Consider the following 24,438-nt stretch of genomic DNA (forward strand, 5'->3'; position numbering starts at 1 on the left):
TACCGTAGTACGCCTACACACGCGTTCCAGTTATTTACATTGCTTGCAGCCGCTCCATCCACAACGAGCGTGAGCCCGGATAGCTCAGTCGGTAGAGCATTAGGCTTTTAACCTAAGGGTCCAGGGTTCAAGTCCCTGTCCGGGCGAAGATTTTAACGTTTCCGTAATGGCTCGTCTCGTAGCGATGGTAGCCCTGCCGTAATCAGTGCACGGAGTTCGTTTCCTGTCAACATTCTGCGCAGACCGGTTGGATTTTTCACGATTCCAGGGAAACTTGGGTTACGAGCAGTCGTGGCCGAGTGGTTAAGGCGTCTGACTAGAAATCAGATTCCCTCTGGGAGCGTAGGTTCGAGTCCTACCGACTGCGTCGGATTTTTCTTTTTTTGTTTAAGAACAACGAGCAGAAAATTTCGCAGATTGCCTGTCGTTTTGGTACCTCTCCACACCTCGCCTCTCACAGCCGTTTATAGTGCCTGTCCTTTTGATAAGGGCGAATTCCAAGCGTCAGCTTTCGCGTCAGCCGAGCAAAGTCGGGACAAGTCGGGACATACTACAGGATGGTCTGCGTGGAGCTACGACGAAAAAAACCTTCATTTAACAGCACGCGGCTCACATACTCATACGAAAAAAACTAGCGCCACTTGCGGTGGCCGGGAATCGAACCCGGATCAACTGCTTGGAAGGCAACTATGCTCACCATTACACCACCACCGCACAGCCGCTGCTCGCAACGCCCCGCTGTGTCGCCTTCCTGCCCGCCAGCAGCGGCCCACGGTGATAGTAGCTGCAGGCGCTTTTCGAGGTAGGAGGGCGCATCCACACGCATTCGGGTAGCGCCTCCACGCACGCTGCGTCTTTGGGCAAGACTAGTCGCCGCGGCCGCAAGGTTACTCACACGATAGAGATGAGCATTCGTTTTAAGGCAGTGTAGTGGAGCACTCCGCGTGTGTAGCAGTTTTTTCGGTTGTATCCGACGTCGCTGGGTGGCAATCCCACTTTCCCCTGCAGAAAAGTGCTCGGGCAGCTCGACGAGCATCGCTGGTTCAATGGCATGTGCCTCAGTAGTGCAGTAGGCAGCGCGTAAGTCTCATAATCTTAAGGCTTGCCGGCACGATAGCTCAGCGTGTTCGGTCTGAGAGTTATCTGCCCTCTGTAATAAAAGACCGAGTCAACGATGAACTTGAACGGGCGCCATCGGACGTCCGCCCCCAACAAATGCAACGAAAGAAATGAGAAGAAAAAAAAAAAAAAAATTGGTGAATGCTCGCTTAGCATGCGGACGGCCCGGGTTCGATTCCCGGCCGGTGCATCGTTCTGCTGTTCTCGCTATAATGCTGCCGCGCCGATTCCTCGCCTGAGCTGCGTCAGCCTCAGGAATGTATAGCAGGATTCGCTGTGAGAGGAACCATACACGCAGCACGCAATAGACCGTACTTGAACGGTCGCATGCTATTTCTGAACTCTGACGTCGGCCTGTCCCAACAGGCCGCTGTGTTCAGGTGCCGCAAGGGCGATGTACTGTAACCTCGGGCAGTGCTGCGTTCCGTTGAAAAAGCTGCGGCAGCAGTTTAATCTAGCAAGTAGGGAAAGCACGTGTAGCAACACAACAGATTCTTGAGAAAGCGCGAACTGTCTATCTCTAATATGAGAGACTTACCAAGTTTTCTGTAACGTTACTTGCAACGTGCCTCGGTAGCGCAGTAGGTAGCGCGTAAGTCTCATAATCTTAAGGTCGTGAGTTCGATCCTCACCCAGGGCATTTAATTTGCTGTACATCATGACTGAATTAACGGCGTTGCTGTTGCTAGGGAACGAACTTAATTGTAATTCGTTATCCATAAGGAGTCTACGCCTCAGCGTCAATACGTTTATTTCCAATTATGACAACGTACAACTTTGATCTTTCTCTTCCCTTGTTTGGAGTAAAATAATGAATAGTCAATTTCGGGCTGTGCGCCATGCCAGTCTGTAGGCGCAAATATGCTCGCAAACGGAGAACTGCACTGAGTCCAGATTCAGCACGAAATACGAGAGGAGACGGAGAAAAGCTCACGCTTATCGAGCAATTCCGGTGTGGTCTAGTGGCTAGGATACCTGGCTTTCACCCAGGAGGCCCGGGTTCGATTCCCGGTACCGGAACGGAAGTTTTTGCGCACACAACGCTCCATGTTTTGGCCTTCGAACTGTCGTTTGTCGCCCACCTTCCGAAGCTTCGACCGAACGTAATCGGGGAAAACAGGCACATGATGCAATTACTGTCGGCACCGGAATAAAGGGAGAAGAGGCACTGGTCCGTTGTTGGGCTGCTACCAGCGTCAGTGGGAAGTCGGTGAAGTCGCCAGTTGCGCCAGAAGCCAGAAATTACCGTAGTACGCCTACACACGCGTTCCAGTTATTTACATTGCTTGCAGCCGCTCCATCCACAACGAGCGTGAGCCCGGATAGCTCAGTCGGTAGAGCATTAGGCTTTTAACCTAAGGGTCCAGGGTTCAAGTCCCTGTCCGGGCGAAGATTTTAACGTTTCCGTAATGGCTCGTCTCGTAGCGATGGTAGCCCTGCCGTAATCAGTGCACGGAGTTCGTTTCCTGTCAACATTCTGCGCAGACCGGTTGGATTTTTCACGATTCCAGGGAAACTTGGGTTACGAGCAGTCGTGGCCGAGTGGTTAAGGCGTCTGACTAGAAATCAGATTCCCTCTGGGAGCGTAGGTTCGAGTCCTACCGACTGCGTCGGATTTTTCTTTTTTTGTTTAAGAACAACGAGCAGAAAATTTCGCAGATTGCCTGTCGTTTTGGTACCTCTCCACACCTCGCCTCTCACAGCCGTTTATAGTGCCTGTCCTTTTGATAAGGGCGAATTCCAAGCGTCAGCTTTCGCGTCAGCCGAGCAAAGTCGGGACAAGTCGGGACATACTACAGGATGGTCTGCGTGGAGCTACGACGAAAAAAACCTTCATTTAACAGCACGCGGCTCACATACTCATACGAAAAAAACTAGCGCCACTTGCGGTGGCCGGGAATCGAACCCGGATCAACTGCTTGGAAGGCAACTATGCTCACCATTACACCACCACCGCACAGCCGCTGCTCGCAACGCCCCGCTGTGTCGCCTTCCTGCCCGCCAGCAGCGGCCCACGGTGATGGTAGCTGCAGGCGCTTTTCGAGGTAGGAGGGTGCATCCACACGCATTCGGGTAGCGCCTCCACGCACGCTGCGTCTTTGGGCAAGACTAGTCGCCGCGGCCGCAAGGTTACTCACACGATAGAGATGAGCATTCGTTTTAAGGCAGTGTAGTGGAGCACTCCGCGTGTGTAGCAGTTTTTTCGGTTGTATCCGACGTCGCTGGGTGGCAATCCCACTTTCCCCTGCAGAAAAGTGCTCGGGCAGCTCGACGAGCATCGCTGGTTCAATGGCATGTGCCTCAGTAGTGCAGTAGGCAGCGCGTAAGTCTCATAATCTTAAGGCTTGCCGGCACGATAGCTCAGCGTGTTCGGTCTGAGAGTTATCTGCCCTCTGTAATAAAAGACCGAGTCAACGATGAACTTGAACGGGCGCCATCGGACGTCCGCCCCCAACAAATGCAACGAAAGAAATGAGAAGAAAAAAAAAAAAAAAATTGGTGAATGCTCGCTTAGCATGCGGACGGCCCGGGTTCGATTCCCGGCCGGTGCATCGTTCTGCTGTTCTCGCTATAATGCTGCCGCGCCGATTCCTCGCCTGAGCTGCGTCAGCCTCAGGAATGTATAGCAGGATTCGCTGTGAGAGGAACCATACACGCAGCACGCAATAGACCGTACTTGAACGGTCGCATGCTATTTCTGAACTCTGACGTCGGCCTGTCCCAACAGGCCGCTGTGTTCAGGTGCCGCAAGGGCGATGTACTGTAACCTCGGGCAGTGCTGCGTTCCGTTGAAAAAGCTGCGGCAGCAGTTTAATCTAGCAAGTAGGGAAAGCACGTGTAGCAACACAACAGATTCTTGAGAAAGCGCGAACTGTCTATCTCTAATATGAGAGACTTACCAAGTTTTCTGTAACGTTACTTGCAACGTGCCTCGGTAGCGCAGTAGGTAGCGCGTAAGTCTCATAATCTTAAGGTCGTGAGTTCGATCCTCACCCAGGGCATTTAATTTGCTGTACATCATGACTGAATTAACGGCGTTGCTGTTGCTAGGGAACGAACTTAATTGTAATTCGTTATCCATAAGGAGTCTACGCCTCAGCGTCAATACGTTTATTTCCAATTATGACAACGTACAACTTTGATCTTTCTCTTCCCTTGTTTGGAGTAAAATAATGAATAGTCAATTTCGGGCTGTGCGCCATGCCAGTCTGTAGGCGCAAATATGCTCGCAAACGGAGAACTGCACTGAGTCCAGATTCAGCACGAAATACGAGAGGAGACGGAGAAAAGCTCACGCTTATCGAGCAAATCCGGTGTGGTCTAGTGGCTAGGATACCTGGCTTTCACCCAGGAGGCCCGGGTTCGATTCCCGGTACCGGAACGGAAGTTTTTGCGCACACAACGCTCCATGTTTTGGCCTTCGAACTGTCGTTTGTCGCCCACCTTCCGAAGCTTCGACCGAACGTAATCGGGGAAAACAGGCACATGATGCAATTACTGTCGGCACCGGAATAAAGGGAGAAGAGGCACTGGTCCGTTGTTGGGCTGCTACCAGCGTCAGTGGGAAGTCGGTGAAGTCGCCAGTTGCGCCAGAAGCCAGAAATTACCGTAGTACGCCTACACACGCGTTCCAGTTATTTACATTGCTTGCAGCCGCTCCATCCACAACGAGCGTGAGCCCGGATAGCTCAGTCGGTAGAGCATTAGGCTTTTAACCTAAGGGTCCAGGGTTCAAGTCCCTGTCCGGGCGAAGATTTTAACGTTTCCGTAATGGCTCGTCTCGTAGCGATGGTAGCCCTGCCGTAATCAGTGCACGGAGTTCGTTTCCTGTCAACATTCTGCGCAGACCGGTTGGATTTTTCACGATTCCAGGGAAACTTGGGTTACGAGCAGTCGTGGCCGAGTGGTTAAGGCGTCTGACTAGAAATCAGATTCCCTCTGGGAGCGTAGGTTCGAGTCCTACCGACTGCGTCGGATTTTTCTTTTTTTGTTTAAGAACAACGAGCAGAAAATTTCGCAGATTGCCTGTCGTTTTGGTACCTCTCCACACCTCGCCTCTCACAGCCGTTTATAGTGCCTGTCCTTTTGATAAGGGCGAATTCCAAGCGTCAGCTTTCGCGTCAGCCGAGCAAAGTCGGGACAAGTCGGGACATACTACAGGATGGTCTGCGTGGAGCTACGACGAAAAAAACCTTCATTTAACAGCACGCGGCTCACATACTCATACGAAAAAAACTAGCGCCACTTGCGGTGGCCGGGAATCGAACCCGGATCAACTGCTTGGAAGGCAACTATGCTCACCATTACACCACCACCGCACAGCCGCTGCTCGCAACGCCCCGCTGTGTCGCCTTCCTGCCCGCCAGCAGCGGCCCACGGTGATAGTAGCTGCAGGCGCTTTTCGAGGTAGGAGGGCGCATCCACACGCATTCGGGTAGCGCCTCCACGCACGCTGCGTCTTTGGGCAAGACTAGTCGCCGCGGCCGCAAGGTTACTCACACGATAGAGATGAGCATTCGTTTTAAGGCAGTGTAGTGGAGCACTCCGCGTGTGTAGCAGTTTTTTCGGTTGTATCCGACGTCGCTGGGTGGCAATCCCACTTTCCCCTGCAGAAAAGTGCTCGGGCAGCTCGACGAGCATCGCTGGTTCAATGGCATGTGCCTCAGTAGTGCAGTAGGCAGCGCGTAAGTCTCATAATCTTAAGGCTTGCCGGCACGATAGCTCAGCGTGTTCGGTCTGAGAGTTATCTGCCCTCTGTAATAAAAGACCGAGTCAACGATGAACTTGAACGGGCGCCATCGGACGTCCGCCCCCAACAAATGCAACGAAAGAAATGAGAAGAAAAAAAAAAAAAAAATTGGTGAATGCTCGCTTAGCATGCGGACGGCCCGGGTTCGATTCCCGGCCGGTGCATCGTTCTGCTGTTCTCGCTATAATGCTGCCGCGCCGATTCCTCGCCTGAGCTGCGTCAGCCTCAGGAATGTATAGCAGGATTCGCTGTGAGAGGAACCATACACGCAGCACGCAATAGACCGTACTTGAACGGTCGCATGCTATTTCTGAACTCTGACGTCGGCCTGTCCCAACAGGCCGCTGTGTTCAGGTGCCGCAAGGGCGATGTACTGTAACCTCGGGCAGTGCTGCGTTCCGTTGAAAAAGCTGCGGCAGCAGTTTAATCTAGCAAGTAGGGAAAGCACGTGTAGCAACACAACAGATTCTTGAGAAAGCGCGAACTGTCTATCTCTAATATGAGAGACTTACCAAGTTTTCTGTAACGTTACTTGCAACGTGCCTCGGTAGCGCAGTAGGTAGCGCGTAAGTCTCATAATCTTAAGGTCGTGAGTTCGATCCTCACCCAGGGCATTTAATTTGCTGTACATCATGACTGAATTAACGGCGTTGCTGTTGCTAGGGAACGAACTTAATTGTAATTCGTTATCCATAAGGAGTCTACGCCTCAGCGTCAATACGTTTATTTCCAATTATGACAACGTACAACTTTGATCTTTCTCTTCCCTTGTTTGGAGTAAAATAATGAATAGTCAATTTCGGGCTGTGCGCCATGCCAGTCTGTAGGCGCAAATATGCTCGCAAACGGAGAACTGCACTGAGTCCAGATTCAGCACGAAATACGAGAGGAGACGGAGAAAAGCTCACGCTTATCGAGCAATTCCGGTGTGGTCTAGTGGCTAGGATACCTGGCTTTCACCCAGGAGGCCCGGGTTCGATTCCCGGTACCGGAACGGAAGTTTTTGCGCACACAACGCTCCATGTTTTGGCCTTCGAACTGTCGTTTGTCGCCCACCTTCCGAAGCTTCGACCGAACGTAATCGGGGAAAACAGGCACATGATGCAATTACTGTCGGCACCGGAATAAAGGGAGAAGAGGCACTGGTCCGTTGTTGGGCTGCTACCAGCGTCAGTGGGAAGTCGGTGAAGTCGCCAGTTGCGCCAGAAGCCAGAAATTACCGTAGTACGCCTACACACGCGTTCCAGTTATTTACATTGCTTGCAGCCGCTCCATCCACAACGAGCGTGAGCCCGGATAGCTCAGTCGGTAGAGCATTAGGCTTTTAACCTAAGGGTCCAGGGTTCAAGTCCCTGTCCGGGCGAAGATTTTAACGTTTCCGTAATGGCTCGTCTCGTAGCGATGGTAGCCCTGCCGTAATCAGTGCACGGAGTTCGTTTCCTGTCAACATTCTGCGCAGACCGGTTGGATTTTTCACGATTCCAGGGAAACTTGGGTTACGAGCAGTCGTGGCCGAGTGGTTAAGGCGTCTGACTAGAAATCAGATTCCCTCTGGGAGCGTAGGTTCGAGTCCTACCGACTGCGTCGGATTTTTCTTTTTTTGTTTAAGAACAACGAGCAGAAAATTTCGCAGATTGCCTGTCGTTTTGGTACCTCTCCACACCTCGCCTCTCACAGCCGTTTATAGTGCCTGTCCTTTTGATAAGGGCGAATTCCAAGCGTCAGCTTTCGCGTCAGCCGAGCAAAGTCGGGACAAGTCGGGACATACTACAGGATGGTCTGCGTGGAGCTACGACGAAAAAAACCTTCATTTAACAGCACGCGGCTCACATACTCATACGAAAAAAACTAGCGCCACTTGCGGTGGCCGGGAATCGAACCCGGATCAACTGCTTGGAAGGCAACTATGCTCACCATTACACCACCACCGCACAGCCGCTGCTCGCAACGCCCCGCTGTGTCGCCTTCCTGCCCGCCAGCAGCGGCCCACGGTGATGGTAGCTGCAGGCGCTTTTCGAGGTAGGAGGGTGCATCCACACGCATTCGGGTAGCGCCTCCACGCACGCTGCGTCTTTGGGCAAGACTAGTCGCCGCGGCCGCAAGGTTACTCACACGATAGAGATGAGCATTCGTTTTAAGGCAGTGTAGTGGAGCACTCCGCGTGTGTAGCAGTTTTTTCGGTTGTATCCGACGTCGCTGGGTGGCAATCCCACTTTCCCCTGCAGAAAAGTGCTCGGGCAGCTCGACGAGCATCGCTGGTTCAATGGCATGTGCCTCAGTAGTGCAGTAGGCAGCGCGTAAGTCTCATAATCTTAAGGCTTGCCGGCACGATAGCTCAGCGTGTTCGGTCTGAGAGTTATCTGCCCTCTGTAATAAAAGACCGAGTCAACGATGAACTTGAACGGGCGCCATCGGACGTCCGCCCCCAACAAATGCAACGAAAGAAATGAGAAGAAAAAAAAAAAAAAAATTGGTGAATGCTCGCTTAGCATGCGGACGGCCCGGGTTCGATTCCCGGCCGGTGCATCGTTCTGCTGTTCTCGCTATAATGCTGCCGCGCCGATTCCTCGCCTGAGCTGCGTCAGCCTCAGGAATGTATAGCAGGATTCGCTGTGAGAGGAACCATACACGCAGCACGCAATAGACCGTACTTGAACGGTCGCATGCTATTTCTGAACTCTGACGTCGGCCTGTCCCAACAGGCCGCTGTGTTCAGGTGCCGCAAGGGCGATGTACTGTAACCTCGGGCAGTGCTGCGTTCCGTTGAAAAAGCTGCGGCAGCAGTTTAATCTAGCAAGTAGGGAAAGCACGTGTAGCAACACAACAGATTCTTGAGAAAGCGCGAACTGTCTATCTCTAATATGAGAGACTTACCAAGTTTTCTGTAACGTTACTTGCAACGTGCCTCGGTAGCGCAGTAGGTAGCGCGTAAGTCTCATAATCTTAAGGTCGTGAGTTCGATCCTCACCCAGGGCATTTAATTTGCTGTACATCATGACTGAATTAACGGCGTTGCTGTTGCTAGGGAACGAACTTAATTGTAATTCGTTATCCATAAGGAGTCTACGCCTCAGCGTCAATACGTTTATTTCCAATTATGACAACGTACAACTTTGATCTTTCTCTTCCCTTGTTTGGAGTAAAATAATGAATAGTCAATTTCGGGCTGTGCGCCATGCCAGTCTGTAGGCGCAAATATGCTCGCAAACGGAGAACTGCACTGAGTCCAGATTCAGCACGAAATACGAGAGGAGACGGAGAAAAGCTCACGCTTATCGAGCAAATCCGGTGTGGTCTAGTGGCTAGGATACCTGGCTTTCACCCAGGAGGCCCGGGTTCGATTCCCGGTACCGGAACGGAAGTTTTTGCGCACACAACGCTCCATGTTTTGGCCTTCGAACTGTCGTTTGTCGCCCACCTTCCGAAGCTTCGACCGAACGTAATCGGGGAAAACAGGCACATGATGCAATTACTGTCGGCACCGGAATAAAGGGAGAAGAGGCACTGGTCCGTTGTTGGGCTGCTACCAGCGTCAGTGGGAAGTCGGTGAAGTCGCCAGTTGCGCCAGAAGCCAGAAATTACCGTAGTACGCCTACACACGCGTTCCAGTTATTTACATTGCTTGCAGCCGCTCCATCCACAACGAGCGTGAGCCCGGATAGCTCAGTCGGTAGAGCATTAGGCTTTTAACCTAAGGGTCCAGGGTTCAAGTCCCTGTCCGGGCGAAGATTTTAACGTTTCCGTAATGGCTCGTCTCGTAGCGATGGTAGCCCTGCCGTAATCAGTGCACGGAGTTCGTTTCCTGTCAACATTCTGCGCAGACCGGTTGGATTTTTCACGATTCCAGGGAAACTTGGGTTACGAGCAGTCGTGGCCGAGTGGTTAAGGCGTCTGACTAGAAATCAGATTCCCTCTGGGAGCGTAGGTTCGAGTCCTACCGACTGCGTCGGATTTTTCTTTTTTTGTTTAAGAACAACGAGCAGAAAATTTCGCAGATTGCCTGTCGTTTTGGTACCTCTCCACACCTCGCCTCTCACAGCCGTTTATAGTGCCTGTCCTTTTGATAAGGGCGAATTCCAAGCGTCAGCTTTCGCGTCAGCCGAGCAAAGTCGGGACAAGTCGGGACATACTACAGGATGGTCTGCGTGGAGCTACGACGAAAAAAACCTTCATTTAACAGCACGCGGCTCACATACTCATACGAAAAAAACTAGCGCCACTTGCGGTGGCCGGGAATCGAACCCGGATCAACTGCTTGGAAGGCAACTATGCTCACCATTACACCACCACCGCACAGCCGCTGCTCGCAACGCCCCGCTGTGTCGCCTTCCTGCCCGCCAGCAGCGGCCCACGGTGATGGTAGCTGCAGGCGCTTTTCGAGGTAGGAGGGTGCATCCACACGCATTCGGGTAGCGCCTCCACGCACGCTGCGTCTTTGGGCAAGACTAGTCGCCGCGGCCGCAAGGTTACTCACACGATAGAGATGAGCATTCGTTTTAAGGCAGTGTAGTGGAGCACTCCGCGTGTGTAGCAGTTTTTTCGGTTGTATCCGACGTCGCTGGGTGGCAATCCCACTTTCCCCTGCAGAAAAGTGCTCGGGCAGCTCGACGAGCATCGCTGGTTCAATGGCATGTGCCTCAGTAGTGCAGTAGGCAGCGCGTAAGTCTCATAATCTTAAGGCTTGCCGGCACGATAGCTCAGCGTGTTCGGTCTGAGAGTTATCTGCCCTCTGTAATAAAAGACCGAGTCAACGATGAACTTGAACGGGCGCCATCGGACGTCCGCCCCCAACAAATGCAACGAAAGAAATGAGAAGAAAAAAAAAAAAAATTGGTGAATGCTCGCTTAGCATGCGGACGGCCCGGGTTCGATTCCCGGCCGGTGCATCGTTCTGCTGTTCTCGCTATAATGCTGCCGCGCCGATTCCTCGCCTGAGCTGCGTCAGCCTCAGGAATGTATAGCAGGATTCGCTGTGAGAGGAACCGTACACGCAGCACGCAATAGACCGTACTTGAACGGTCGCATGCTATTTCTGAACTCTGACGTCGGCCTGTCCCAACAGGCCGCTGTGTTCAGGTGCCGCAAGGGCGATGTACTGTAACCTCGGGCAGTGCTGCGTTCCGTTGAAAAAGCTGCGGCAGCAGTTTAATCTAGCAAGTAGGGAAAGCACGTGTAGCAACACAACAGATTCTTGAGAAAGCGCGAACTGTCTATCTCTAATATGAGAGACTTACCAAGTTTTCTGTAACGTTACTTGCAACGTGCCTCGGTAGCGCAGTAGGTAGCGCGTAAGTCTCATAATCTTAAGGTCGTGAGTTCGATCCTCACCCAGGGCATTTAATTTGCTGTACATCATGGCTGAATTAACGGCGTTGCTGTTGCTAGGGAACGAACTTAATTGTCGTTCGTTATCCATAAGGAGTCTACGCCTCAGCGTCAATAAGTTTATTTCCAATTATGACAACGTACAACTTTGATCTTTCTCTTCCCTTGTTAGGAGTAAAATAATGAATAGTCAATTTCGGGCTGTGCGCCATGCCAGTCTGTAGGCGCAAATATGCTCGCAAACGGAGAACTGCACTGAGTCCAGATTCAGCACGAAATACGAGAGGAGACGGAGAAAAGCTCACGCTTATCGAGCAAATCCGGTGTGGTCTAGTGGCTAGGATACCTGGCTTTCACCCAGGAGGCCCGGGTTCGATTCCCGGTACCGGAACGGAAGTTTTTGCGCACACAACGCTCCATGTTTTGGCCTTCGAACTGTCGTTTGTCGCCCACCTTCCGAAGCTTCGACCGAACGTAATCGGGGAAAACAGGCACATGATGCAATTACTGTCGGCACCGGAATAAAGGGAGAAGAGGCACTGGTCCGTTGTTGGGCTGCTACCAGCGTCAGTGGGAAGTCGGTGAAGTCGCCAGTTGCGCCAGAAGCCAGAAATTACCGTAGTACGCCTACACACGCGTTCCAGTTATTTACATTGCTTGCAGCCGCTCCATCCACAACGAGCGTGAGCCCGGATAGCTCAGTCGGTAGAGCATTAGGCTTTTAACCTAAGGGTCCAGGGTTCAAGTCCCTGTCCGGGCGAAGATTTTAACGTTTCCGTAATGGCTCGTCTCGTAGCGATGGTAGCCCTGCCGTAATCAGTGCACGGAGTTCGTTTCCTGTCAACATTCTGCGCAGACCGGTTGGATTTTTCACGATTCCAGGGAAACTTGGGTTACGAGCAGTCGTGGCCGAGTGGTTAAGGCGTCTGACTAGAAATCAGATTCCCTCTGGGAGCGTAGGTTCGAGTCCTACCGACTGCGTCGGATTTTTCTTTTTTTGTTTAAGAACAACGAGCAGAAAATTTCGCAGATTGCCTGTCGTTTTGGTACCTCTCCACACCTCGCCTCTCACAGCCGTTTATAGTGCCTGTCCTTTTGATAAGGGCGAATTCCAAGCGTCAGCTTTCGCGTCAGCCGAGCAAAGTCGGGACAAGTCGGGACATACTACAGGATGGTCTGCGTGGAGCTACGACGAAAAAAACCTTCATTTAACAGCACGCGGCTCACATACTCATACGAAAAAAACTAGCGCCACTTGCGGTGGCCGGGAATCGAACCCGGATCAACTGCTTGGAAGGCAACTATGCTCACCATTACACCACCACCGCACAGCCGCTGCTCGCAACGCCCCGCTGTGTCGCCTTCCTGCCCGCCAGCAGCGGCCCACGGTGATGGTAGCTGCAGGCGCTTTTCGAGGTAGGAGGGTGCATCCACACGCATTCGGGTAGCGCCTCCACGCACGCTGCGTCTTTGGGCAAGACTAGTCGCCGCGGCCGCAAGGTTACTCACACGATAGAGATGAGCATTCGTTTTAAGGCAGTGTAGTGGAGCACTCCGCGTGTGTAGCAGTTTTTTCGGTTGTATCCGACGTCGCTGGGTGGCAATCCCACTTTCCCCTGCAGAAAAGTGCTCGGGCAGCTCGACGAGCATCGCTGGTTCAATGGCATGTGCCTCAGTAGTGCAGTAGGCAGCGCGTAAGTCTCATAATCTTAAGGCTTGCCGGCACGATAGCTCAGCGTGTTCGGTCTGAGAGTTATCTGCCCTCTGTAATAAAAGACCGAGTCAACGATGAACTTGAACGGGCGCCATCGGACGTCCGCCCCCAACAAATGCAACGAAAGAAATGAGAAGAAAAAAAAAAAAAATTGGTGAATGCTCGCTTAGCATGCGGACGGCCCGGGTTCGATTCCCGGCCGGTGCATCGTTCTGCTGTTCTCGCTATAATGCTGCCGCGCCGATTCCTCGCCTGAGCTGCGTCAGCCTCAGGAATGTATAGCAGGATTCGCTGTGAGAGGAACCGTACACGCAGCACGCAATAGACCGTACTTGAACGGTCGCATGCTATTTCTGAACTCTGACGTCGGCCTGTCCCAACAGGCCGCTGTGTTCAGGTGCCGCAAGGGCGATGTACTGTAACCTCGGGCAGTGCTGCGTTCCGTTGAAAAAGCTGCGGCAGCAGTTTAATCTAGCAAGTAGGGAAAGCACGTGTAGCAACACAACAGATTCTTGAGAAAGCGCGAACTGTCTATCTCTAATATGAGAGACTTACCAAGTTTTCTGTAACGTTACTTGCAACGTGCCTCGGTAGCGCAGTAGGTAGCGCGTAAGTCTCATAATCTTAAGGTCGTGAGTTCGATCCTCACCCAGGGCATTTAATTTGCTGTACATCATGGCTGAATTAACGGCGTTGCTGTTGCTAGGGAACGAACTTAATTGTCGTTCGTTATCCATAAGGAGTCTACGCCTCAGCGTCAATACGTTTATTTCCAATTATGACAACGTACAACTTTGATCTTTCTCTTCCCTTGTTAGGAGTAAAATAATGAATAGTCAATTTCGGGCTGTGCGCCATGCCAGTCTGTAGGCGCAAATATGCTCGCAAACGGAGAACTGCACTGAGTCCAGATTCAGCACGAAATACGAGAGGAGACGGAGAAAAGCTCACGCTTATCGAGCAAATCCGGTGTGGTCTAGTGGCTAGGATACCTGGCTTTCACCCAGGAGGCCCGGGTTCGATTCCCGGTACCGGAACGGAAGTTTTTGCGCACACAACGCTCCATGTTTTGGCCTTCGAACTGTCGTTTGTCGCCCACCTTCCGAAGCTTCGACCGAACGTAATCGGGGAAAACAGGCACATGATGCAATTACTGTCGGCACCGGAATAAAGGGAGAAGAGGCACTGGTCCGTTGTTGGGCTGCTACCAGCGTCAGTGGGAAGTCGGTGAAGTCGCCAGTTGCGCCAGAAGCCAGAAATTACCGTAGTACGCCTACACACGCGTTCCAGTTATTTACATTGCTTGCAGCCGCTCCATCCACAACGAGCGTGAGCCCGGATAGCTCAGTCGGTAGAGCATTAGGCTTTTAACCTAAGGGTCCAGGGTTCAAGTCCCTGTCCGGGCGAAGATTTTAACGTTTCCGTAATGGCTCGTCTCGTAGCGATGGTAGCCCTGCCGTAATCAGTGCACGGAGTTCGTTTCCTGTCAACATTCTGCGCAGACCGGTTGGATTTTTCACGATTCCAGGGAAACTTGGGTTACGAGCAGTCGTGGCCGAGTGGTTAAGGCGTCTGACTAGAAATCAGATTCCCTCTGGGAGCGTAGGTTCGAGTCCTACCGACTGCGTCGGATTTTTCTTTTTTTGTTTAAGAACAACGAGCAGAAAATTTCGCAGATTGCCTGTCGTTTTGGTACCTCTCCACACCTCGCCTCTCACAGCCGTTTATAGTGCCTGTCCTTTTGATAAGGGCGAATTCCAAGCGTCAGCTTTCGCGTCAGCCGAGCAAAGTCGGGACAAGTCGGGACATACTACAGGATGGTCTGCGTGGAGCTACGACGAAAAAAACCTTCATTTAACAGCACGCGGCTCACATACTCATACGAAAAAAACTAGCGCCACTTGCGGTGGCCGGGAATCGAACCCGGATCAACTGCTTGGAAGGCAACTATGCTCACCATTACACCACCACCGCACAGCCGCTGCTCGCAACGCCCCGCTGTGTCGCCTTCCTGCCCGCCAGCAGCGGCCCACGGTGATGGTAGCTGCAGGCGCTTTTCGAGGTAGGAGGGTGCATCCACACGCATTCGGGTAGCGCCTCCACGCACGCTGCGTCTTTGGGCAAGACTAGTCGCCGCGGCCGCAAGGTTACTCACACGATAGAGATGAGCATTCGTTTTAAGGCAGTGTAGTGGAGCACTCCGCGTGTGTAGCAGTTTTTTCGGTTGTATCCGACGTCGCTGGGTGGCAATCCCACTTTCCCCTGCAGAAAAGTGCTCGGGCAGCTCGACGAGCATCGCTGGTTCAATGGCATGTGCCTCAGTAGTGCAGTAGGCAGCGCGTAAGTCTCATAATCTTAAGGCTTGCCGGCACGATAGCTCAGCGTGTTCGGTCTGAGAGTTATCTGCCCTCTGTAATAAAAGACCGAGTCAACGATGAACTTGAACGGGCGCCATCGGACGTCCGCCCCCAACAAATGCAACGAAAGAAATGAGAAGAAAAAAAAAAAAAATTGGTGAATGCTCGCTTAGCATGCGGACGGCCCGGGTTCGATTCCCGGCCGGTGCATCGTTCTGCTGTTCTCGCTATAATGCTGCCGCGCCGATTCCTCGCCTGAGCTGCGTCAGCCTCAGGAATGTATAGCAGGATTCGCTGTGAGAGGAACCGTACACGCAGCACGCAATAGACCGTACTTGAACGGTCGCATGCTATTTCTGAACTCTGACGTCGGCCTGTCCCAACAGGCCGCTGTGTTCAGGTGCCGCAAGGGCGATGTACTGTAACCTCGGGCAGTGCTGCGTTCCGTTGAAAAAGCTGCGGCAGCAGTTTAATCTAGCAAGTAGGGAAAGCACGTGTAGCAACACAACAGATTCTTGAGAAAGCGCGAACTGTCTATCTCTAATATGAGAGACTTACCAAGTTTTCTGTAACGTTACTTGCAACGTGCCTCGGTAGCGCAGTAGGTAGCGCGTAAGTCTCATAATCTTAAGGTCGTGAGTTCGATCCTCACCCAGGGCATTTAATTTGCTGTACATCATGGCTGAATTAACGGCGTTGCTGTTGCTAGGGAACGAACTTAATTGTCGTTCGTTATCCATAAGGAGTCTACGCCTCAGCGTCAATACGTTTATTTCCAATTATGACAACGTACAACTTTGATCTTTCTCTTCCCTTGTTAGGAGTAAAATAATGAATAGTCAATTTCGGGCTGTGCGCCATGCCAGTCTGTAGGCGCAAATATGCTCGCAAACGGAGAACTGCACTGAGTCCAGATTCAGCACGAAATACGAGAGGAGACGGAGAAAAGCTCACGCTTATCGAGCAAATCCGGTGTGGTCTAGTGGCTAGGATACCTGGCTTTCACCCAGGAGGCCCGGGTTCGATTCCCGGTACCGGAACGGAAGTTTTTGCGCACACAACGCTCCATGTTTTGGCCTTCGAACTGTCGTTTGTCGCCCACCTTCCGAAGCTTCGACCGAACGTAATCGGGGAAAACAGGCACATGATGCAATTACTGTCGGCACCGGAATAAAGGGAGAAGAGGCACTGGTCCGTTGTTGGGCTGCTACCAGCGTCAGTGGGAAGTCGGTGAAGTCGCCAGTTGCGCCAGAAGCCAGAAATTACCGTAGTACGCCTACACACGCGTTCCAGTTATTTACATTGCTTGCAGCCGCTCCATCCACAACGAGCGTGAGCCCGGATAGCTCAGTCGGTAGAGCATTAGGCTTTTAACCTAAGGGTCCAGGGTTCAAGTCCCTGTCCGGGCGAAGATTTTAACGTTTCCGTAATGGCTCGTCTCGTAGCGATGGTAGCCCTGCCGTAATCAGTGCACGGAGTTCGTTTCCTGTCAACATTCTGCGCAGACCGGTTGGATTTTTCACGATTCCAGGGAAACTTGGGTTACGAGCAGTCGTGGCCGAGTGGTTAAGGCGTCTGACTAGAAATCAGATTCCCTCTGGGAGCGTAGGTTCGAGTCCTACCGACTGCGTCGGATTTTTCTTTTTTTGTTTAAGAACAACGAGCAGAAAATTTCGCAGATTGCCTGTCGTTTTGGTACCTCTCCACACCTCGCCTCTCACAGCCGTTTATAGTGCCTGTCCTTTTGATAAGGGCGAATTCCAAGCGTCAGCTTTCGCGTCAGCCGAGCAAAGTCGGGACAAGTCGGGACATACTACAGGATGGTCTGCGTGGAGCTACGACGAAAAAAACCTTCATTTAACAGCACGCGGCTCACATACTCATACGAAAAAAACTAGCGCCACTTGCGGTGGCCGGGAATCGAACCCGGATCAACTGCTTGGAAGGCAACTATGCTCACCATTACACCACCACCGCACAGCCGCTGCTCGCAACGCCCCGCTGTGTCGCCTTCCTGCCCGCCAGCAGCGGCCCACGGTGATGGTAGCTGCAGGCGCTTTTCGAGGTAGGAGGGTGCATCCACACGCATTCGGGTAGCGCCTCCACGCACGCTGCGTCTTTGGGCAAGACTAGTCGCCGCGGCCGCAAGGTTACTCACACGATAGAGATGAGCATTCGTTTTAAGGCAGTGTAGTGGAGCACTCCGCGTGTGTAGCAGTTTTTTCGGTTGTATCCGACGTCGCTGGGTGGCAATCCCACTTTCCCCTGCAGAAAAGTGCTCGGGCAGCTCGACGAGCATCGCTGGTTCAATGGCATGTGCCTCAGTAGTGCAGTAGGCAGCGCGTAAGTCTCATAATCTTAAGGCTTGCCGGCACGATAGCTCAGCGTGTTCGGTCTGAGAGTTATCTGCCCTCTGTAATAAAAGACCGAGTCAACGATGAACTTGAACGGGCGCCATCGGACGTCCGCCCCCAACAAATGCAACGAAAGAAATGAGAAGAAAAAAAAAAAAATTGGTGAATGCTCGCTTAGCATGCGGACGGCCCGGGTTCGATTCCCGGCCGGTGCATCGTTCTGCTGTTCTCGCTATAATGCTGCCGCGCCGATTCCTCGCCTGAGCTGCGTCAGCCTCAGGAATGTATAGCAGGATTCGCTGTGAGAGGAACCGTACACGCAGCACGCAATAGACCGTACTTGAACGGTCGCATGCTATTTCTGAACTCTGACGTCGGCCTGTCCCAACAGGCCGCTGTGTTCAGGTGCCGCAAGGGCGATGTACTGTAACCTCGGGCAGTGCTGCGTTCCGTTGAAAAAGCTGCGGCAGCAGTTTAATCTAGCAAGTAGGGAAAGCACGTGTAGCAACACAACAGATTCTTGAGAAAGCGCGAACTGTCTATCTCTAATATGAGAGACTTACCAAGTTTTCTGTAACGTTACTTGCAACGTGCCTCGGTAGCGCAGTAGGTAGCGCGTAAGTCTCATAATCTTAAGGTCGTGAGTTCGATCCTCACCCAGGGCATTTAATTTGCTGTACATCATGGCTGAATTAACGGCGTTGCTGTTGCTAGGGAACGAACTTAATTGTCGTTCGTTATCCATAAGGAGTCTACGCCTCAGCGTCAATACGTTTATTTCCAATTATGACAACGTACAACTTTGATCTTTCTCTTCCCTTGTTAGGAGTAAAATAATGAATAGTCAATTTCGGGCTGTGCGCCATGCCAGTCTGTAGGCGCAAATATGCTCGCAAACGGAGAACTGCACTGAGTCCAGATTCAGCACGAAATACGAGAGGAGACGGAGAAAAGCTCACGCTTATCGAGCAAATCCGGTGTGGTCTAGTGGCTAGGATACCTGGCTTTCACCCAGGAGGCCCGGGTTCGATTCCCGGTACCGGAACGGAAGTTTTTGCGCACACAACGCTCCATGTTTTGGCCTTCGAACTGTCGTTTGTCGCCCACCTTCCGAAGCTTCGACCGAACGTAATCGGGGAAAACAGGCACATGATGCAATTACTGTCGGCACCGGAATAAAGGGAGAAGAGGCACTGGTCCGTTGTTGGGCTGCTACCAGCGTCAGTGGGAAGTCGGTGAAGTCGCCAGTTGCGCCAGAAGCCAGAAATTACCGTAGTACGCCTACACACGCGTTCCAGTTATTTACATTGCTTGCAGCCGCTCCATCCACAACGAGCGTGAGCCCGGATAGCTCAGTCGGTAGAGCATTAGGCTTTTAACCTAAGGGTCCAGGGTTCAAGTCCCTGTCCGGGCGAAGATTTTAACGTTTCCGTAATGGCTCGTCTCGTAGCGATGGTAGCCCTGCCGTAATCAGTGCACGGAGTTCGTTTCCTGTCAACATTCTGCGCAGACCCAGGGAAACTTGGGTTACGAGCAGTCGTGGCCGAGTGGTTAAGGCGTCTGACTAGAAATCAGATTCCCTCTGGGAGCGTAGGTTCGAGTCCTACCGACTGCGTCGGATTTTTCTTTTTTTGTTTAAGAACAACGAGCAGAAAATTTCGCAGATTGCCTGTCGTTTTGGTACCTCTCCACACCTCGCCTCTCACAGCCGTTTATAGTGCCTGTCCTTTTGATAAGGGCGAATTCCAAGCGTCAGCTTTCGCGTCAGCCGAGCAAAGTCGGGACAAGTCGGGACATACTACAGGATGGTCTGCGTGGAGCTACGACGAAAAAAACCTTCATTTAACAGCACGCGGCTCACATACTCATACGAAAAAAACTAGCGCCACTTGCGGTGGCCGGGAATCGAACCCGGATCAACTGCTTGGAAGGCAACTATGCTCACCATTACACCACCACCGCACAGCCGCTGCTCGCAACGCCCCGCTGTGTCGCCTTCCTGCCCGCCAGCAGCGGCCCACGGTGATGGTAGCTGCAGGCGCTTTTCGAGGTAGGAGGGTGCATCCACACGCATTCGGGTAGCGCCTCCACGCACGCTGCGTCTTTGGGCAAGACTAGTCGCCGCGGCCGCAAGGTTACTCACACGATAGAGATGAGCATTCGTTTTAAGGCAGTGTAGTGGAGCACTCCGCGTGTGTAGCAGTTTTTTCGGTTGTATCCGACGTCGCTGGGTGGCAATCCCACTTTCCCCTGCAGAAAAGTGCTCGGGCAGCTCGACGAGCATCGCTGGTTCAATGGCATGTGCCTCAGTAGTGCAGTAGGCAGCGCGTAAGTCTCATAATCTTAAGGCTTGCCGGCACGATAGCTCAGCGTGTTCGGTCTGAGAGTTATCTGCCCTCTGTAATAAAAGACCGAGTCAACGATGAACTTGAACGGGCGCCATCGGACGTCCGCCCCCAACAAATGCAACGAAAGAAATGAGAAGAAAAAAAAAAAAATTGGTGAATGCTCGCTTAGCATGCGGACGGCCCGGGTTCGATTCCCGGCCGGTGCATCGTTCTGCTGTTCTCGCTATAATGCTGCCGCGCCGATTCCTCGCCTGAGCTGCGTCAGCCTCAGGAATGTATAGCAGGATTCGCTGTGAGAGGAACCGTACACGCAGCACGCAATAGACCGTACTTGAACGGTCGCATGCTATTTCTGAACTCTGACGTCGGCCTGTCCCAACAGGCCGCTGTGTTCAGGTGCCGCAAGGGCGATGTACTGTAACCTCGGGCAGTGCTGCGTTCCGTTGAAAAAGCTGCGGCAGCAGTTTAATCTAGCAAGTAGGGAAAGCACGTGTAGCAACACAACAGATTCTTGAGAAAGCGCGAACTGTCTATCTCTAATATGAGAGACTTACCAAGTTTTCTGTAACGTTACTTGCAACGTGCCTCGGTAGCGCAGTAGGTAGCGCGTAAGTCTCATAATCTTAAGGTCGTGAGTTCGATCCTCACCCAGGGCATTTAATTTGCTGTACATCATGGCTGAATTAACGGCGTTGCTGTTGCTAGGGAACGAACTTAATTGTCGTTCGTTATCCATAAGGAGTCTACGCCTCAGCGTCAATACGTTTATTTCCAATTATGACAACGTACAACTTTGATCTTTCTCTTCCCTTGTTAGGAGTAAAATAATGAATAGTCAATTTCGGGCTGTGCGCCATGCCAGTCTGTAGGCGCAAATATGCTCGCAAACGGAGAACTGCACTGAGTCCAGATTCAGCACGAAATACGAGAGGAGACGGAGAAAAGCTCACGCTTATCGAGCAAATCCGGTGTGGTCTAGTGGCTAGGATACCTGGCTTTCACCCAGGAGGCCCGGGTTCGATTCCCGGTACCGGAACGGAAGTTTTTGCGCACACAACGCTCCATGTTTTGGCCTTCGAACTGTCGTTTGTCGCCCACCTTCCGAAGCTTCGACCGAACGTAATCGGGGAAAACAGGCACATGATGCAATTACTGTCGGCACCGGAATAAAGGGAGAAGAGGCACTGGTCCGTTGTTGGGCTGCTACCAGCGTCAGTGGGAAGTCGGTGAAGTCGCCAGTTGCGCCAGAAGCCAGAAATTACCGTAGTACGCCTACACACGCGTTCCAGTTATTTACATTGCTTGCAGCCGCTCCATCCACAACGAGCGTGAGCCCGGATAGCTCAGTCGGTAGAGCATTAGGCTTTTAACCTAAGGGTCCAGGGTTCAAGTCCCTGTCCGGGCGAAGATTTTAACGTTTCCGTAATGGCTCGTCTCGTAGCGATGGTAGCCCTGCCGTAATCAGTGCACGGAGTTCGTTTCCTGTCAACATTCTGCGCAGACCCAGGGAAACTTGGGTTACGAGCAGTCGTGGCCGAGTGGTTAAGGCGTCTGACTAGAAATCAGATTCCCTCTGGGAGCGTAGGTTCGAGTCCTACCGACTGCGTCGGATTTTTCTTTTTTTGTTTAAGAACAACGAGCAGAAAATTTCGCAGATTGCCTGTCGTTTTGGTACCTCTCCACACCTCGCCTCTCACAGCCGTTTATAGTGCCTGTCCTTTTGATAAGGGCGAATTCCAAGCGTCAGCTTTCGCGTCAGCCGAGCAAAGTCGGGACAAGTCGGGACATACTACAGGATGGTCTGCGTGGAGCTACGACGAAAAAAACCTTCATTTAACAGCACGCGGCTCACATACTCATACGAAAAAAACTAGCGCCACTTGCGGTGGCCGGGAATCGAACCCGGATCAACTGCTTGGAAGGCAACTATGCTCACCATTACACCACCACCGCACAGCCGCTGCTCGCAACGCCCCGCTGTGTCGCCTTCCTGCCCGCCAGCAGCGGCCCACGGTGATAGTAGCTGCAGGCGCTTTTCGAGGTAGGAGGGCGCATCCACACGCATTCGGGTAGCGCCTCCACGCACGCTGCGTCTTTGGGCAAGACTAGTCGCCGCGGCCGCAAGGTTACTCACACGATAGAGATGAGCATTCGTTTTAAGGCAGTGTAGTGGAGCACTCCGCGTGTGTAGCAGTTTTTTCGGTTGTATCCGACGTCGCTGGGTGGCAATCCCACTTTCCCCTGCAGAAAAGTGCTCGGGCAGCTCGACGAGCATCGCTGGTTCAATGGCATGTGCCTCAGTAGTGCAGTAGGCAGCGCGTAAGTCTCATAATCTTAAGGCTTGCCGGCACGATAGCTCAGCGTGTTCGGTCTGAGAGTTATCTGCCCTCTGTAATAAAAGACCGAGTCAACGATGAACTTGAACGGGCGCCATCGGACGTCCGCCCCCAACAAATGCAACGAAAGAAATGAGAAGAAAAAAAAAAAAAAATTGGTGAATGCTCGCTTAGCATGCGGACGGCCCGGGTTCGATTCCCGGCCGGTGCATCGTTCTGCTGTTCTCGCTATAATGCTGCCGCGCCGATTCCTCGCCTGAGCTGCGTCAGCCTCAGGAATGTATAGCAGGATTCGCTGTGAGAGGAACCATACACGCAGCACGCAATAGACCGTACTTGAACGGTCGCATGCTATTTCTGAACTCTGACGTCGGCCTGTCCCAACAGGCCGCTGTGTTCAGGTGCCGCAAGGGCGATGTACTGTAACCTCGGGCAGTGCTGCGTTCCGTTGAAAAAGCTGCGGCAGCAGTTTAATCTAGCAAGTAGGGAAAGCACGTGTAGCAACACAACAGATTCTTGAGAAAGCGCGAACTGTCTATCTCTAATATGAGAGACTTACCAAGTTTTCTGTAACGTTACTTGCAACGTGCCTCGGTAGCGCAGTAGGTAGCGCGTAAGTCTCATAATCTTAAGGTCGTGAGTTCGATCCTCACCCAGGGCATTTAATTTGCTGTACATCATGACTGAATTAACGGCGTTGCTGTTGCTAGGGAACGAACTTAATTGTAATTCGTTATCCATAAGGAGTCTACGCCTCAGCGTCAATACGTTTATTTCCAATTATGACAACGTACAACTTTGATCTTTCTCTTCCCTTGTTTGGAGTAAAATAATGAATAGTCAATTTCGGGCTGTGCGCCATGCCAGTCTGTAGGCGCAAATATGCTCGCAAACGGAGAACTGCACTGAGTCCAGATTCAGCACGAAATACGAGAGGAGACGGAGAAAAGCTCACGCTTATCGAGCAATTCCGGTGTGGTCTAGTGGCTAGGATACCTGGCTTTCACCCAGGAGGCCCGGGTTCGATTCCCGGTACCGGAACGGAAGTTTTTGCGCACACAACGCTCCATGTTTTGGCCTTCGAACTGTCGTTTGTCGCCCACCTTCCGAAGCTTCGACCGAACGTAATCGGGGAAAACAGGCACATGATGCAATTACTGTCGGCACCGGAATAAAGGGAGAAGAGGCACTGGTCCGTTGTTGGGCTGCTACCAGCGTCAGTGGGAAGTCGGTGAAGTCGCCAGTTGCGCCAGAAGCCAGAAATTACCGTAGTACGCCTACACACGCGTTCCAGTTATTTACATTGCTTGCAGCCGCTCCATCCACAACGAGCGTGAGCCCGGATAGCTCAGTCGGTAGAGCATTAGGCTTTTAACCTAAGGGTCCAGGGTTCAAGTCCCTGTCCGGGCGAAGATTTTAACGTTTCCGTAATGGCTCGTCTCGTAGCGATGGTAGCCCTGCCGTAATCAGTGCACGGAGTTCGTTTCCTGTCAACATTCTGCGCAGACCGGTTGGATTTTTCACGATTCCAGGGAAACTTGGGTTACGAGCAGTCGTGGCCGAGTGGTTAAGGCGTCTGACTAGAAATCAGATTCCCTCTGGGAGCGTAGGTTCGAGTCCTACCGACTGCGTCGGATTTTTCTTTTTTTGTTTAAGAACAACGAGCAGAAAATTTCGCAGATTGCCTGTCGTTTTGGTACCTCTCCACACCTCGCCTCTCACAGCCGTTTATAGTGCCTGTCCTTTTGATAAGGGCGAATTCCAAGCGTCAGCTTTCGCGTCAGCCGAGCAAAGTCGGGACAAGTCGGGACATACTACAGGATGGTCTGCGTGGAGCTACGACGAAAAAAACCTTCATTTAACAGCACGCGGCTCACATACTCATACGAAAAAAACTAGCGCCACTTGCGGTGGCCGGGAATCGAACCCGGATCAACTGCTTGGAAGGCAACTATGCTCACCATTACACCACCACCGCACAGCCGCTGCTCGCAACGCCCCGCTGTGTCGCCTTCCTGCCCGCCAGCAGCGGCCCACGGTGATGGTAGCTGCAGGCGCTTTTCGAGGTAGGAGGGTGCATCCACACGCATTCGGGTAGCGCCTCCACGCACGCTGCGTCTTTGGGCAAGACTAGT

At 52.3% G+C, this 24,438-nt stretch overlaps 53 non-coding genes across 53 annotated transcripts; 42 read left to right on the forward strand and 11 right to left on the reverse strand.

The window, feature by feature from the left end:
- The first annotated feature begins 73 nt into the window (after positions 1 to 73).
- Positions 74 to 146, forward strand: Trnak-uuu. Its single transcript has one exon. It is a non-coding gene; the product is annotated as a tRNA-Lys (tRNA).
- A 139-nt stretch (positions 147 to 285) lies between these two features.
- On the forward strand, positions 286 to 367 carry Trnas-aga. The gene has a single exon. It is a non-coding gene; the product is annotated as a tRNA-Ser (tRNA).
- Positions 368 to 642: 275 nt separating this feature from the next.
- Trnag-ucc lies at positions 643 to 714 on the reverse strand. The gene has a single exon. It is a non-coding gene; the product is annotated as a tRNA-Gly (tRNA).
- Positions 715 to 1,686: 972 nt separating this feature from the next.
- On the forward strand, positions 1,687 to 1,759 carry Trnam-cau. Its single transcript has one exon. It is a non-coding gene; the product is annotated as a tRNA-Met (tRNA).
- A 308-nt stretch (positions 1,760 to 2,067) lies between these two features.
- Positions 2,068 to 2,139, forward strand: Trnae-uuc. Its single transcript has one exon. It is a non-coding gene; the product is annotated as a tRNA-Glu (tRNA).
- Positions 2,140 to 2,435: 296 nt separating this feature from the next.
- On the forward strand, positions 2,436 to 2,508 carry Trnak-uuu. The gene has a single exon. It is a non-coding gene; the product is annotated as a tRNA-Lys (tRNA).
- A 139-nt stretch (positions 2,509 to 2,647) lies between these two features.
- Trnas-aga lies at positions 2,648 to 2,729 on the forward strand. The gene has a single exon. It is a non-coding gene; the product is annotated as a tRNA-Ser (tRNA).
- Positions 2,730 to 3,004: 275 nt separating this feature from the next.
- On the reverse strand, positions 3,005 to 3,076 carry Trnag-ucc. The gene has a single exon. It is a non-coding gene; the product is annotated as a tRNA-Gly (tRNA).
- Positions 3,077 to 4,048: 972 nt separating this feature from the next.
- Positions 4,049 to 4,121, forward strand: Trnam-cau. Its single transcript has one exon. It is a non-coding gene; the product is annotated as a tRNA-Met (tRNA).
- Positions 4,122 to 4,429: 308 nt separating this feature from the next.
- Positions 4,430 to 4,501, forward strand: Trnae-uuc. Its single transcript has one exon. It is a non-coding gene; the product is annotated as a tRNA-Glu (tRNA).
- A 296-nt stretch (positions 4,502 to 4,797) lies between these two features.
- On the forward strand, positions 4,798 to 4,870 carry Trnak-uuu. The gene has a single exon. It is a non-coding gene; the product is annotated as a tRNA-Lys (tRNA).
- Positions 4,871 to 5,009: 139 nt separating this feature from the next.
- On the forward strand, positions 5,010 to 5,091 carry Trnas-aga. Its single transcript has one exon. It is a non-coding gene; the product is annotated as a tRNA-Ser (tRNA).
- Positions 5,092 to 5,366: 275 nt separating this feature from the next.
- Trnag-ucc lies at positions 5,367 to 5,438 on the reverse strand. Its single transcript has one exon. It is a non-coding gene; the product is annotated as a tRNA-Gly (tRNA).
- A 972-nt stretch (positions 5,439 to 6,410) lies between these two features.
- Positions 6,411 to 6,483, forward strand: Trnam-cau. Its single transcript has one exon. It is a non-coding gene; the product is annotated as a tRNA-Met (tRNA).
- Positions 6,484 to 6,791: 308 nt separating this feature from the next.
- On the forward strand, positions 6,792 to 6,863 carry Trnae-uuc. Its single transcript has one exon. It is a non-coding gene; the product is annotated as a tRNA-Glu (tRNA).
- Positions 6,864 to 7,159: 296 nt separating this feature from the next.
- Trnak-uuu lies at positions 7,160 to 7,232 on the forward strand. Its single transcript has one exon. It is a non-coding gene; the product is annotated as a tRNA-Lys (tRNA).
- A 139-nt stretch (positions 7,233 to 7,371) lies between these two features.
- Trnas-aga lies at positions 7,372 to 7,453 on the forward strand. Its single transcript has one exon. It is a non-coding gene; the product is annotated as a tRNA-Ser (tRNA).
- A 275-nt stretch (positions 7,454 to 7,728) lies between these two features.
- Trnag-ucc lies at positions 7,729 to 7,800 on the reverse strand. Its single transcript has one exon. It is a non-coding gene; the product is annotated as a tRNA-Gly (tRNA).
- Positions 7,801 to 8,772: 972 nt separating this feature from the next.
- Positions 8,773 to 8,845, forward strand: Trnam-cau. The gene has a single exon. It is a non-coding gene; the product is annotated as a tRNA-Met (tRNA).
- A 308-nt stretch (positions 8,846 to 9,153) lies between these two features.
- Positions 9,154 to 9,225, forward strand: Trnae-uuc. The gene has a single exon. It is a non-coding gene; the product is annotated as a tRNA-Glu (tRNA).
- A 296-nt stretch (positions 9,226 to 9,521) lies between these two features.
- Positions 9,522 to 9,594, forward strand: Trnak-uuu. Its single transcript has one exon. It is a non-coding gene; the product is annotated as a tRNA-Lys (tRNA).
- Positions 9,595 to 9,733: 139 nt separating this feature from the next.
- Positions 9,734 to 9,815, forward strand: Trnas-aga. The gene has a single exon. It is a non-coding gene; the product is annotated as a tRNA-Ser (tRNA).
- Positions 9,816 to 10,090: 275 nt separating this feature from the next.
- Trnag-ucc lies at positions 10,091 to 10,162 on the reverse strand. The gene has a single exon. It is a non-coding gene; the product is annotated as a tRNA-Gly (tRNA).
- Positions 10,163 to 11,132: 970 nt separating this feature from the next.
- Trnam-cau lies at positions 11,133 to 11,205 on the forward strand. The gene has a single exon. It is a non-coding gene; the product is annotated as a tRNA-Met (tRNA).
- Positions 11,206 to 11,513: 308 nt separating this feature from the next.
- Positions 11,514 to 11,585, forward strand: Trnae-uuc. Its single transcript has one exon. It is a non-coding gene; the product is annotated as a tRNA-Glu (tRNA).
- A 296-nt stretch (positions 11,586 to 11,881) lies between these two features.
- Positions 11,882 to 11,954, forward strand: Trnak-uuu. Its single transcript has one exon. It is a non-coding gene; the product is annotated as a tRNA-Lys (tRNA).
- Positions 11,955 to 12,093: 139 nt separating this feature from the next.
- On the forward strand, positions 12,094 to 12,175 carry Trnas-aga. The gene has a single exon. It is a non-coding gene; the product is annotated as a tRNA-Ser (tRNA).
- A 275-nt stretch (positions 12,176 to 12,450) lies between these two features.
- Trnag-ucc lies at positions 12,451 to 12,522 on the reverse strand. Its single transcript has one exon. It is a non-coding gene; the product is annotated as a tRNA-Gly (tRNA).
- Positions 12,523 to 13,492: 970 nt separating this feature from the next.
- Positions 13,493 to 13,565, forward strand: Trnam-cau. Its single transcript has one exon. It is a non-coding gene; the product is annotated as a tRNA-Met (tRNA).
- Positions 13,566 to 13,873: 308 nt separating this feature from the next.
- Positions 13,874 to 13,945, forward strand: Trnae-uuc. The gene has a single exon. It is a non-coding gene; the product is annotated as a tRNA-Glu (tRNA).
- Positions 13,946 to 14,241: 296 nt separating this feature from the next.
- Positions 14,242 to 14,314, forward strand: Trnak-uuu. Its single transcript has one exon. It is a non-coding gene; the product is annotated as a tRNA-Lys (tRNA).
- Positions 14,315 to 14,453: 139 nt separating this feature from the next.
- On the forward strand, positions 14,454 to 14,535 carry Trnas-aga. Its single transcript has one exon. It is a non-coding gene; the product is annotated as a tRNA-Ser (tRNA).
- Positions 14,536 to 14,810: 275 nt separating this feature from the next.
- Positions 14,811 to 14,882, reverse strand: Trnag-ucc. Its single transcript has one exon. It is a non-coding gene; the product is annotated as a tRNA-Gly (tRNA).
- A 970-nt stretch (positions 14,883 to 15,852) lies between these two features.
- Positions 15,853 to 15,925, forward strand: Trnam-cau. Its single transcript has one exon. It is a non-coding gene; the product is annotated as a tRNA-Met (tRNA).
- Positions 15,926 to 16,233: 308 nt separating this feature from the next.
- Trnae-uuc lies at positions 16,234 to 16,305 on the forward strand. The gene has a single exon. It is a non-coding gene; the product is annotated as a tRNA-Glu (tRNA).
- A 296-nt stretch (positions 16,306 to 16,601) lies between these two features.
- Positions 16,602 to 16,674, forward strand: Trnak-uuu. Its single transcript has one exon. It is a non-coding gene; the product is annotated as a tRNA-Lys (tRNA).
- Positions 16,675 to 16,813: 139 nt separating this feature from the next.
- Trnas-aga lies at positions 16,814 to 16,895 on the forward strand. Its single transcript has one exon. It is a non-coding gene; the product is annotated as a tRNA-Ser (tRNA).
- Positions 16,896 to 17,170: 275 nt separating this feature from the next.
- On the reverse strand, positions 17,171 to 17,242 carry Trnag-ucc. The gene has a single exon. It is a non-coding gene; the product is annotated as a tRNA-Gly (tRNA).
- A 969-nt stretch (positions 17,243 to 18,211) lies between these two features.
- On the forward strand, positions 18,212 to 18,284 carry Trnam-cau. Its single transcript has one exon. It is a non-coding gene; the product is annotated as a tRNA-Met (tRNA).
- Positions 18,285 to 18,592: 308 nt separating this feature from the next.
- On the forward strand, positions 18,593 to 18,664 carry Trnae-uuc. The gene has a single exon. It is a non-coding gene; the product is annotated as a tRNA-Glu (tRNA).
- A 296-nt stretch (positions 18,665 to 18,960) lies between these two features.
- On the forward strand, positions 18,961 to 19,033 carry Trnak-uuu. Its single transcript has one exon. It is a non-coding gene; the product is annotated as a tRNA-Lys (tRNA).
- A 119-nt stretch (positions 19,034 to 19,152) lies between these two features.
- Trnas-aga lies at positions 19,153 to 19,234 on the forward strand. The gene has a single exon. It is a non-coding gene; the product is annotated as a tRNA-Ser (tRNA).
- Positions 19,235 to 19,509: 275 nt separating this feature from the next.
- Trnag-ucc lies at positions 19,510 to 19,581 on the reverse strand. The gene has a single exon. It is a non-coding gene; the product is annotated as a tRNA-Gly (tRNA).
- A 969-nt stretch (positions 19,582 to 20,550) lies between these two features.
- On the forward strand, positions 20,551 to 20,623 carry Trnam-cau. The gene has a single exon. It is a non-coding gene; the product is annotated as a tRNA-Met (tRNA).
- Positions 20,624 to 20,931: 308 nt separating this feature from the next.
- Trnae-uuc lies at positions 20,932 to 21,003 on the forward strand. The gene has a single exon. It is a non-coding gene; the product is annotated as a tRNA-Glu (tRNA).
- A 296-nt stretch (positions 21,004 to 21,299) lies between these two features.
- On the forward strand, positions 21,300 to 21,372 carry Trnak-uuu. Its single transcript has one exon. It is a non-coding gene; the product is annotated as a tRNA-Lys (tRNA).
- Positions 21,373 to 21,491: 119 nt separating this feature from the next.
- Trnas-aga lies at positions 21,492 to 21,573 on the forward strand. Its single transcript has one exon. It is a non-coding gene; the product is annotated as a tRNA-Ser (tRNA).
- Positions 21,574 to 21,848: 275 nt separating this feature from the next.
- Trnag-ucc lies at positions 21,849 to 21,920 on the reverse strand. Its single transcript has one exon. It is a non-coding gene; the product is annotated as a tRNA-Gly (tRNA).
- A 971-nt stretch (positions 21,921 to 22,891) lies between these two features.
- On the forward strand, positions 22,892 to 22,964 carry Trnam-cau. Its single transcript has one exon. It is a non-coding gene; the product is annotated as a tRNA-Met (tRNA).
- Positions 22,965 to 23,272: 308 nt separating this feature from the next.
- Positions 23,273 to 23,344, forward strand: Trnae-uuc. The gene has a single exon. It is a non-coding gene; the product is annotated as a tRNA-Glu (tRNA).
- A 296-nt stretch (positions 23,345 to 23,640) lies between these two features.
- On the forward strand, positions 23,641 to 23,713 carry Trnak-uuu. The gene has a single exon. It is a non-coding gene; the product is annotated as a tRNA-Lys (tRNA).
- A 139-nt stretch (positions 23,714 to 23,852) lies between these two features.
- Positions 23,853 to 23,934, forward strand: Trnas-aga. Its single transcript has one exon. It is a non-coding gene; the product is annotated as a tRNA-Ser (tRNA).
- Positions 23,935 to 24,209: 275 nt separating this feature from the next.
- Positions 24,210 to 24,281, reverse strand: Trnag-ucc. The gene has a single exon. It is a non-coding gene; the product is annotated as a tRNA-Gly (tRNA).
- Positions 24,282 to 24,438: the final 157 nt, after the last annotated feature.

Source organism: Schistocerca piceifrons, unplaced genomic scaffold, assembly GCF_021461385.2.
Source record: "Schistocerca piceifrons isolate TAMUIC-IGC-003096 unplaced genomic scaffold, iqSchPice1.1 HiC_scaffold_444, whole genome shotgun sequence".
Taxonomy (NCBI): Eukaryota; Metazoa; Arthropoda; class Insecta; order Orthoptera; family Acrididae; genus Schistocerca; species Schistocerca piceifrons.